Source organism: Mycetomoellerius zeteki, unplaced genomic scaffold (genome assembly GCF_001594055.1).
Source record: "Mycetomoellerius zeteki isolate Tzet28-1 unplaced genomic scaffold, Tzet1.0 scaffold219, whole genome shotgun sequence".
Taxonomy (NCBI): domain Eukaryota; kingdom Metazoa; phylum Arthropoda; class Insecta; order Hymenoptera; family Formicidae; genus Mycetomoellerius; species Mycetomoellerius zeteki.
In genome coordinates, this window is record NW_017257161.1 from 148,801 (window position 1) to 160,301 (window position 11,501).

At 36.6% G+C, this 11,501-nt stretch overlaps 1 protein-coding gene across 1 annotated transcript in view; it reads right to left on the minus strand.

The window, feature by feature from the left end:
• The window catches only part of LOC108722793 (ankyrin repeat domain-containing protein 50), an 88,148-nt gene extending 77,227 nt beyond the window's left edge, over nucleotides 1-10,921 (minus strand). The window contains 1 exon segment of the mRNA XM_018448094.1: nucleotides 10,241-10,921. The gene's annotated coding sequence lies outside the window, so the exon portion shown is untranslated.
• Nucleotides 10,922-11,501: the final 580 nt, after the last annotated feature.

Sequence of the window (11,501 nt, forward strand, 5' to 3'; positions counted from 1 at the left end):
ATTTCAATTGCAAAAGTTGCCAAATTTATAGTTGCTAGAACTATTTCGTTTTCTCTCAGTGTATTGTATAAAGGTATAAGCACTTAAAAATTCTTACAAGTCTTACAGGAATATATTACGAGTCTTACATTCTGCTTAGAATTTAGGCATAAGTCTAGGTCCACAAATCCTTGCTTTAAAAGGTCATAAACCTTAAAGCTGTAAGAAACTGACCAATCACAATCGGTTATTTTTTTCATATACAACTGTGATTGGTCAATTTCTTATGGCTTTATAGCTTTTGGTCTCTTAAAGCAAGGATGTGAAGTTAGACTAAAGCCAGAAACGCATAAAAAACGTAAAACACTAAGATGTAAGCAGTAAATAAATCGGCCAAATGAGCAGAATCAATTCTAAATCTTACATAACGATATCAGCAATGATGGGTGAAAGGAGGGAACCCATAGGAGTACCAAATGTCTATTTGTATATTGTGTTATTAAATATAAAGTAAGTGGAAGTTAAAACAAATTCTATTGCTTTTATAAATTCCGATTTTGGTATAGAAATGGAATTCTTAATACATTCCCATCTTCTCTCAATGCCTGATATCGCTAGATCCAACGGGATGTGAACAATGAGAAATTATTCACTTAATCTCTTTCGACTTATGACTTAAGGCTTCTTAAAGCAAGGTTGTGGACCTAGCCCTACTGTACACCCAAAGAAAGATTTCTTTCATTCAAAGAAATGTTTCTTTGCTATACGATTAAAGAAAAAACTTCTTTGATTTGAACATCATTTCTTTAACCGTATAACAAAGAAACATTTCTTTGAATCGAAGAAACCTTTCTCTGAGTGTAATGGAGAATACTTTACGTTCTCTACTGTGATAGGCAGATTCGCTTACTGCTTCAGTCTTATTGCTTTAGGTTTTTTAAATGTGTTTCTAGCTCAACATAGATAATATGACGAGCGACGTACAATCTCGGTGCTATGGTGGTTGATAACTTTATACGTGCGCGCGCGCGATTTGCATATCGTACGTTACGTGTCGGTACGCTGGTACGCGAGGCATCTCGTAGAAAGACGTGTATAAGGGACGAGCAGCTGGGTCAATGACGTCAAGAGCCACCTTATATATCCCCGCAGCTACCTACCGCCGGAAGGGAATTCATAGGAAGAAGCTACAAACACACGTGTACACGTAAACACATGCATGCACGCGGATGTCATACGCGCTCATGAAACCGCGACAACTATCTTCGTACTTATATTCCAAGTGCTCTATGATGATGAATACAGAATGCAATGATCGCGAGTGCACCGCCGAGATAAGCGCGAACGTGTACGGCACGGCCGAGTCGTAATCATGCCGCATTACGTTGTATCTCTAGGCAGATCGAGATATTTTACCTGCGTGTGTCGAGCCGCTTTATGAGTCTCTCGAGGTCAAATGACAAAGCTTACTAAATTGTTACATTTAAATTCTACGAACCGCGACTCTTATTTTTCGCCGTCTTTCGGTCGCGGAGTCATATATCTTCCTTCTTCCGACATTCTCGAAGAAAAAGTTACTTCACCTTTATAGATTACTGATACTGTCAAAACTAATACCGCCCAATTTATTACTGAAAGACAGTAATTAATTACTTATTTAGAGTACTACAACAGTGCACTGAGAAAAAAAAATGGTTGTAATTACCATAATTTGATTATAATTTACAGTCATTTTTTGGGACGATTATATATATATTTTTACTTGTTTTTTTTAAGTCTTTGGTATTCTTTTAACATATTTTTTAATTATTATTACCGCACATAAATAATTAGTAAATTTAAGAAAATAGTTATGTTCACTATGACCGCATTTACTGAATAAAAATATTTATTTCATTTATATCTTGATATTTTATTACACATTATTTTTTGAAATTATTATAATTTGTAATACAATTTTTTCATGTTTGAGAGAACTATATATATGTGTTTATTATTAATATTATAGCAGTAATAATCATAAAACTGGAACTCCTAACCGTAATTATTTAATCATGCAATTATAGTCACAAAAATCAAACACTTTTCTCTCAGCGTGCTTTTAATACTTAAACTAAGTAATTAATTACTGTCTTTCAATATTAAATTAGCCAATAAGTATTACATTCCTGTGATTTTTCAGGTCGTTAAGAGCGATCGAATAATATATATTTTTTTTTTATATTTCGGTCTTTTGAGTTGAATTTCAGTGTTCTCGATGTGCATATCATAAATTTTCAAGACCGAGTGTTCCCAGAACCTGTTTGCAAATCACGAAGTTTCGACGATGTTTGAATTGCAGCGACAGAGATAATAATTTATGTATAGTTCTTTGCTAATAGCATGCGAAAGTTACGCTCAACTCACCGCAAATAGGTGGTTGCACGACGAGTTTCGCCGGTGACCATCCCATCTAACACATCCTCTGTCACATAAGCACATACTCTCGCATGTACAAGACTTGACCACTAGCAAAACCCAATGTCGGGAATTGTCGACTTGTGCCGGCGGCGGTGTCGATGGTCCGGCAACGTTTCCCAAAAGACCAGGTCGATATCCGACAACGATTACTTGTTTCAAGTAATTTTAGCTTCAATGCTTATAATAAGAGCTCTTCTAACGTAAGATTCTTATTTATGCGTGAAATAATCTTTGATATCTCACTTTAAATCATTTCAAAGTCACGCGAAAAATCAATGAAAGTAATCCAGTTTCTATTTGTAAAAAAAAAGGGCTGCTCTTGCATGTAAAATAATCTTTCATATTTCACTTTAAATCATTTTAAATAATCACGCAAAAAATTAACAAAACTGATCCAGTTTCTACTTGTACAAAAAAGAGTTTACCTTTCAATGTAAAAATCCGATTTAGTGTGTAAAATACTCTTTGATATTTCCCTGTAAATATTTTAAATAGTCACGCAAAAATAGAACTGATCTAATCTTTTTACTGTATAAAAAAACCGGTTTATAAATAACATAAATACCATATAAAACTAACATATAAATAGAAGTTTTTAGTTTATATTTATTTCGTCTATTTCGCCGTTTCCTTTAATACCTCGTTCCTTTAATACATCCAACCATAATCGTCTTACTGTACTTAGTTAGTCCAGTGCAATATGATACAAGATAGAACTCACGATACGATGTAAGAAGGGCTGTACGTTCGTTTACGTGATATCTTTTTTAATAAATTCTAAAAGAACTCGACGATCCTCCTCCAACCGGAAAAGAGATTCTCTCGATTCCTTCTTGAAATAATATTCCGCCAGTTCGTATACGTTCGTGTATTACATTTAACGAAAGCCCTGAAGCTATTACACGGCGTACGTCTTTGAGAGAGGAAAGACGAGCACAAAAGAGAGAAGCAGCTGGATCGATGACGTCACTACCTGTCTTGCAACTCTGGTAGCACCCTAGGGTATGGGTCAGCATCACGGGATAGCACATGAGAAAGAGAGAGAAGAGTTGCATTCTCATCCTACTATATGAATTTGAGAAACGTCATTTGTATACCGGAAAGGGTTTTCTCGTAGCAGAAGCCACGACCTAATTCATGGAGACGGAGAAACATGTAACTTGATTTAAAATTAATTTCCCCTGCGAAATCTACCGACATAACGTCGTGCGCGATAAAGTCCGCTCTAAAGTAATAGATTAATTTAATATCACTTAATTTAGAAATTAAATAATAAGTTAAATTTCTAAAGAAGAATCTTATTACCCTGTCGTTTTATCTGAGATTATTCCACTTTCGTAATCATTTTGTCACACAACTTCGTAACGAGTTCATTCATTCTCCCTCCCCTTCTCGGAAATTTGATCGAATCTGGGAAAGCTGATATATCGAATTAACATAGAAATTCTATCCGAGTGCAAAGAGGTAGAAAAAGAACTAGAATGAACAACGGAATGGCTAATTAGCTGATAATAAATTTACGTTACGGTCGACGTACGTCACGAGATTAGTTACCGTACTACTTAAGATCGATTATATCAATGACTAATGTTCGTAAGTTATGTTCACGTTCAGTGCGACGCGAACTGCACCGTATGAGATTTATATTCGGAACTTGCTATTCAACTTTTTGAAGTGGCAGGATTAATTCGCCAGCCAGTCGGACAGCGATAAAGATATCTCGATCCGCCATATCTCGAGCCGAATCCAATTTTTCAACTTTGTCGAATAACTCAAAAACGAACGCGGCGAATTGCATCCGCAGAACATTTCTCTTTCCGATGTAATGTCATTACGTTAAAATTTAACAACGGAAAATACGCTGGGATTTTTACTCGTTGCGCGATATAATTTCGCGGAATATTATAAACGCGTTTCACGTTAGAAAATTTCATTTAAAGTTCTATTAAGAGAACAAACTTGCTTGGGCGATTCGCGGGCTTAATAGAGAATGCTGAGAGAATTAATGTTGAGTGCGTCTGTTACGTTCTCGGATGAAATATTGTGTGAATGTACCATCTGTGCAAAGAGTAATGCGTCGCACTTTGCACTTTTCATATGGCTTTTTTCTTTTTGTAAAACGAGACTAATGCCCTACTTTTCCGGAAATACACAATATTATAAACTGAAGTTGTTAACGATTCGAATCGTTCATCATTCCAAACAATCGTAAAGCATATTTTACTTAAACAGAAAGAACGGTTGAAATATTTAAAAGTTTAATCAAATACAGATTTACAAAAAAAATTTCGTGGGACCACGAAATAATTAGAACGCTCCAATTTGTTGTCCGAATTTTAAAACATTTTGCAGGATTGCCGTCAACAATAAAAAGTTCTACATTATTTTGATGATCCAACAAAATTATTTTCAGATTTGTATTTAGCTAAATTTACTGCAGTAAAACTATTCTTTCCGTGTAACAATGTTCATTCCGTGTGACAATGAAACTTAATATACAGTTACAGAATATATAAAATACATAAAATATATAAAATAATAGATAAATAGAATACATAGAATAGAATAGAAAATAAAATAGAATAGAGAATAAAAAATTAAAAAATTTTTTTTAAGAATTTTCTTTTTTCAGTCACTTTGAAAATTGACATTTTGATATGTCAGATTATCTTAATTGTTCCGAATATAATATTCTGAAAAAGTTAATTGATAAATTAATTCGGAATCTAGAAAAATTAAGAAAAAGTCAAATCTGTATTAATTCACTATTTCATTTCCTTTCATTTTCGGCTCATAGTGACGATCAATGTTATCAGCAAAACGTGACAATTGACAATTTGTAATTTAAAGCAGCTTTTGATAAATGTATATCTAAAATGGTATTTTATTTACGGACTGACGGTGACACGTTCTATTTTTACGGCATCTATTTGACACTTATCTCTCTAACGTCGCTTTACCTTTTAGTTTCGACTTTTAGTTCCGAGACTTTTGTTTCAATTTCATGCTACCTGGAGCAGATATGAAATGCAAAAAAGTCACAGAGGACTGTAACAAAATGTCTCTTTTCAACGGAGCTTTCTCGAGATAGCTGCGATCGTTAAATATTATAACTTGAGCTGCATATTTTAATCCTTTGTTTCTAAATACATTCAAAAACGCAAAGCTAAAAATTTACATGCACGAAATTTTTGTGCAGCATCTATATAACACTGTTAAATTTATAAGGTTAAATTGTACCCAATTTGAGTTATTTTTAACCATTTTTATAGGTCGCCACTGCTACTCAATATATTCTTAATTTAACTAAAATAATGCAGTTAAACAATTTAATTTAAAACAATATATCAAATTTAATTTATTATTTATTACTAAGTGCATTCGTTAATACGGACGTTATTTACTCTGAAACTAACCACAAAGTTAAAAATAATAAAACGTTATTTAATTCAAGAGATTTGGTTACCATTGCTCTTTGATATCTAACAGTAAAGCAACGAACAGAACTCGCAAAAATTAATATTAAATTTGTCGAGAATATTAATAGCTGCCTCTGCAAAATCGTGATTTTATCTCGCAACGTTGCATGTCCATGGAATTTTGCTGAAACGGAAATGAACATCCGTCAAAGTTTTGCTAAACACAGCACGTTGGGAGCGATGATTCCGTCAATCGATCGAGGGATAGCCTTGATGCACGGTAGAAAGTTACACTTACATTAGACAACTTGACATCAAGCCACTCGTAAGTATTGATCGACGCATCAAACGAACGACGCCATCAATCGTCGAATTTCATCATTTGTGATCGAATAATCGTTAAGGTGTTGACAAAGCAAACGCATGTGGACAATAAGCACGCACTGAGAGAAAAGCGTTTGGTATCTATGACTATTATTGTATGGTAAAATAATTATGGTTAGAAGCTCCAGTTTTATGGTTACTGCTACTATAATGTTAGTAATAATAACTATATAAGTTTTCTCAAACATAAAAAAATTGTACTATAAATTATGATAATTTCAAATATTAATATAGTAAAATATCAAAATATAAATGGTAAATAAAATAAATCTTTTTATTCAGTAAATACAATTGCAATCGTAGTGAATATAATCACATCCAGATCCACAGATCAACATAAATTTGGATTGTGAAGTTATTAAGTTAACATGCCATTCTATTAATATAAAAAAAATAATGACAGTTCCAGCAGCACTTTTCACAGTTTTACAGTTCTTCATCAAAATAAAAAAAAGTTCCGCATTTTTTTATGTTAAAAAATCAAAATGGAAAATATGACGTACTAATTTCGTGAATCTAGCACAACAATCCCCTCCAAAGTACAAGAAAAACTATTTCCACTTTTGATTACGGTTTCCGTTAATACTGCTCGAGTTGTATCAATATATGTAATTCGAAAATAAAATTCCAACAACCACCAATTTTAACAGACTTTAAAGACATCACGACACTTGGAAAAAACCAACAACCACCAATTTTAACATACTTTAAAGACATCACGACACTTGGAAAAAGTGTCGTGACGATACGAGCTGGACGAGGGCATTGACAACTTCGTTCGTTAAGTCGTCACTGATAGCCGATATCGCAAAGGGAGGAGCTTCAGAAGGTATCGTGAAGGTATTCGGACGAAATGCCAGGTAGACGAGTTCGATTTCGCGATACAAATCGGGTTAAGCCGAGCTAGATTGAAGCATCTCCGGGTGCGCGAGTGCATTTGTTACAGTCGGGTTACCAGGCTTTTGTCTCACTACCTTAATTAGACTTCGCATGCAATAAAAGTACGACTCGCGGAGATGGTATTACGTGGAGACATGGGCTCGAGGGCGCATGTCTAATTAGCGACGGTATGCCCTGTCGCGCGGCATAATCTCCATCGTCCTGGAAGACATATTATCACCGGCGGCTTTCGCGAACGAGGTACACGTGCAAGTACGCCCAGGCATGGGTGTCACGACCGTTAGAGTACGATAATATTTTAAAGAGAACACATGTGTGCTTTCGCAGGGAGCGTCCGGACGCCTGTCGTTCCTTCGTCATGTCGTCGCGGAGTCTCTGCGTAATCGGAGGATCGCGATTAAAACCAGAAATATAATACAATGTAAAGCCGGAAGCACATAGAAAAACGTAAGGCCGTAAGACGTAATCAGTAAGGAAATCGTAACATTGGATTCGCTATCGGCCTTACGGTCTCTACTGTGATTGGCCAATTCGCTTACTGATTACGTCTCTTACGGCCTTACGTTTTTCTATGTGCTCCCAACTTGAAGACATTAAAAAAACGTAAGGCAGTAAGACGTAAGCAGTAAGCAAATTGATTAATCACAGTAAAGAACTTTATACATATTAATAATAATAAAAAAGAAGGGCTATCAGCCAAACAATAACCTTTTAATGTTTGAAGAACAGTACAAACATATGTTTCGACGCCGATCGGATCATTATCAATGTAATAAAAATAATAATAAAATTTGAACAAGTGACATTCTTTAGCGGTTATAAGTAAAATATATAAAAATAAGGATATTGAAAAGATTAAAATAATTTACTGTCTATTAGTCGATAATCCATTGTATTAAAATAGTTTCCTGTCTCTTAATCGATAATCCTGATCGCGAAAGGTGGTGCAACTTATTTGAAATATTAATCATTTGCGGAAGTTTCTGTTACAAATCTTGTCCGGTGGAAATCGATTATAAGTTCTTAATGTAAGTCAAATTTAAGCTTTGCCAAGTCTTAGTACACTAGAACTTTATATGTTACTGCTTAAGCTTTTTTTTGCCATGGCCGTGGCACACTGCGGAAAAATTTAAGCAATAAGACGTAAACAGTAAAGCTAATGGCACATAGAAGAATATAAGTAGTAAGACGTAAACAATAAGGTATATAAATCAGCCAATAACGTACTAAAGTAGTAGCAAATCTAAAATATTGATTGACTTACTGGTTACATTTTTCCATATACCATAGCTTTTACCGAAGCCTTGACGCACATTTTTTTGCAATCCTTTGTTTCTAAATCTTTCCAAGAATGTGAGAAAGCTTACACATTCGATATTTTTCTAGCGTACGTGTAAAAAACAAACAAGTCTAGGAGGAAGAATCGTTTTTCAAGTCGACCAAGGAATCTCAAACAAAAAACACGGCAAAAAAGAACAAAGCATGCTCGATAGTCATTACGTACGTAATTATTTCGTTTTGCTTGTCATTCATTATATCGTAAGGTTCTCATGATTTCAAAACAGCGTTTTTTAAATGCAAAAAAAATTGCGATACGTGAAACTATATCATTCAAATATTTAAATATTGTCGAGTTGCAATTTTAAACATTAACCTATCCTTGCAATGTCTATTAACAGTCATTCAAATTGTTTCGATATTGAGACTGTGATAAGTTCCTAAATTATTAAACAAATATTATATTAATATATATATGTTGTGTATATATTTCTCTTCTGCGTAAAAACTGGAGCGTTTATAACAACCGCAATTAATTTTATAATAATCGTCATTACATTGTAATTAATTTCTAACATTCGCATTTTCATTGGTGGTATTTTCATTATAATAGTGATTACATTATGTAACATTCAATAAGTAATAATAATAATATATATTATGCAGTGTACATTTTTTAATAAATGATGTAATACGGTATAATAATAATAATACAATAAACGATATCGCTCATTTAATGTTGAAATAATGCTCGAAAATCAAAACTCTTTCAATAATGTCATTATTAAAATCAAAATTCTTCACGAATTTATATAATTAACACTTTTTTCAATAATTTTAGATGAGTTAAAGATTATTTCTTTAAAATTTTAATAAATATAAACCACATTTACATATCATAAAAAACATAAATTCATGTGAAATGAAACAATTAGTACAAGTCATATTACTAAAAGTATAAGCCACATTCGCATAAAACGAAGTGCGAAATGGAGCTTTATGATTCGCGCAAAGTAAAACGCGCTTTGATTGATATGACGTTTAAAAACACTTAAAAAAAATAAATATTACATATAAAATATTTTCGCGAAATACGATTGTCAGAAAACGATAAGCGACTTGCAAATAGCTCCAAGAACGTACCAACGGAACTAATCTCGTACTTTGACAGCCGCGAGTGTTTCGCGTTTGATATCCTATCCGGAGGCAGGCAAAACACAACAAGGAGACAGAGTGAGCCCCTTGTGCGTGATCATGAACTTGACTTGGTGCGTAAGAAACAGTTACTCACGAAGGTTATTCGATTCGCGCGGCTGTTTCCGAGTATTATTTCGAGCATTATCATCTATCACACGTGGACCTCTCCGTTCTAATTTCCCGTTAAGCGAAGCCAACGACAGAAGGCAACATCAAACGGGAAAAACGGAGCATCCTATTGTTTCCCTTGTGTCACTATCCTCTAAAACTTTTACAGTGAATCTCACTCTGAAGAAAGAAATCTCACTCTTGGGTTCGGTCCCACAAATGTAAAATTAACTTTAATCTCGATTCAATTTACTCCTCGTCCGTTTTCAATTTTAAAATTGGAAAAAGGGAACCGTTGTGGAACCGGATTTTAAAGATTGAAATTTGAGCGACTCTTTTTCAAGACTGGGAGGACTTAGTAATTTTCATCTCTCATTTCGAGATACACGATCGACTCCCTGGTTCAATTTTCACTCTCTAGAGTGAGATTCCAATGGAAGGAATTTAGAGAAGGAATTAGAAAAGGACACGGACGAAGATCACTGGACGTGGTAGTACAAAACTCATCGACTTACGTCAAGTGGGACCAGCTTTCGATCGATACGACGACTGTATGTGTGCAGGTCTTCTCTCTTTCTCCTACGTCCGCTGCTGGCCTCCCTCGCTGTCTCCCTTTGTTCCCTCGGCGTTAACGGGGCCTCGGTGGAGAAAACATCGGTGCACACAAGAGGCGAGGATCGCGATGCGCGAAGGAAAGCAAAAAACCCGACTTAGCCTCGCGCTTTGCGGCCCGAATGCACAGAACAGAAGATTACAAACGAGAGAACACAGAGCACGGCATAATACACTCGCCTCCCCCCCGAGAGCGTGTCGCGTCACCACAGCTGGTACAGTCGCGTCTCGTAGAACAGCTCGATGTCGTCGCTCTTCGTCGAACGTTACGAAGCGAGCGAGAGATACAACGCGAGGGCGGGCGGGGGCGCGCGCGCGCGCGCGCGAACGCGCGACGGAGGGAGAGAGATGCGTATATACGGCCGGTCGACTTCCGCCGAAGTCGCGGTTGGCTAGCCTTGCTCGTCGCTAGAAACGACGCGACATCGCGAGAAAAAGAAGTAGGCGATCGCGGCAGCGAACGATTTTTCTCTCTTCTTTCCTCCCGGCGGGAGTCTCGCTTACGAACTGCCGAGTCGAAAGGAGCCGCTTTTGTTTCGAGAAAAGCGGAGAGCTAACCGAACACCTCGTCACCTCCACAGCAGACACCGCGGGACTGAACTGAAGTGAGGCGCCGGCGTGCTTCCCCCTCCCTTCCGCGATGCCGCTCCTATCCCCACTCCGGCGGCGCCCCCTTCCCCCCCCGCCAGGCCAGCCGAGTGCTCCAGCGCTCGTGTATCTTCGTGGCCTCTCGCTCATCTCGCCTCGCCTAAACTACCACGTCTCTGTTTCCGCCGCGATGCTCAATCTCTCTCGTTCACTCGCGCTTTTCGTTCGTTCTCGTCCTCCTTCTCTTTCTACTTTCCATCTTTTGCCCCCTTCATTCTGTGCTCCCCTCACGGGAAACTGCGGGGTTTCTCTCCTACCTTCGCCGAGGGACTCACCTGTCGTTCGTTCGGTGCGCTCCGGTTAAAGAGCCTCTTCGTCCTTTTCTTCTTTGTTCCTTCTTCTCATCTACTTTTTTTCTTTTTTTTACCTCTTATATTACGTCTCTTCGATCCTTCTCCTCTCGTAATCGTCTTCTGTGTACCGCTTCGCTTTTCTCCTCTTCGCGATTCTTCCTGCGATTCTCTTCGCTTTACCACCTCCTGCGTCTACATCGTTTTATCCCATCGTAACGCTTAC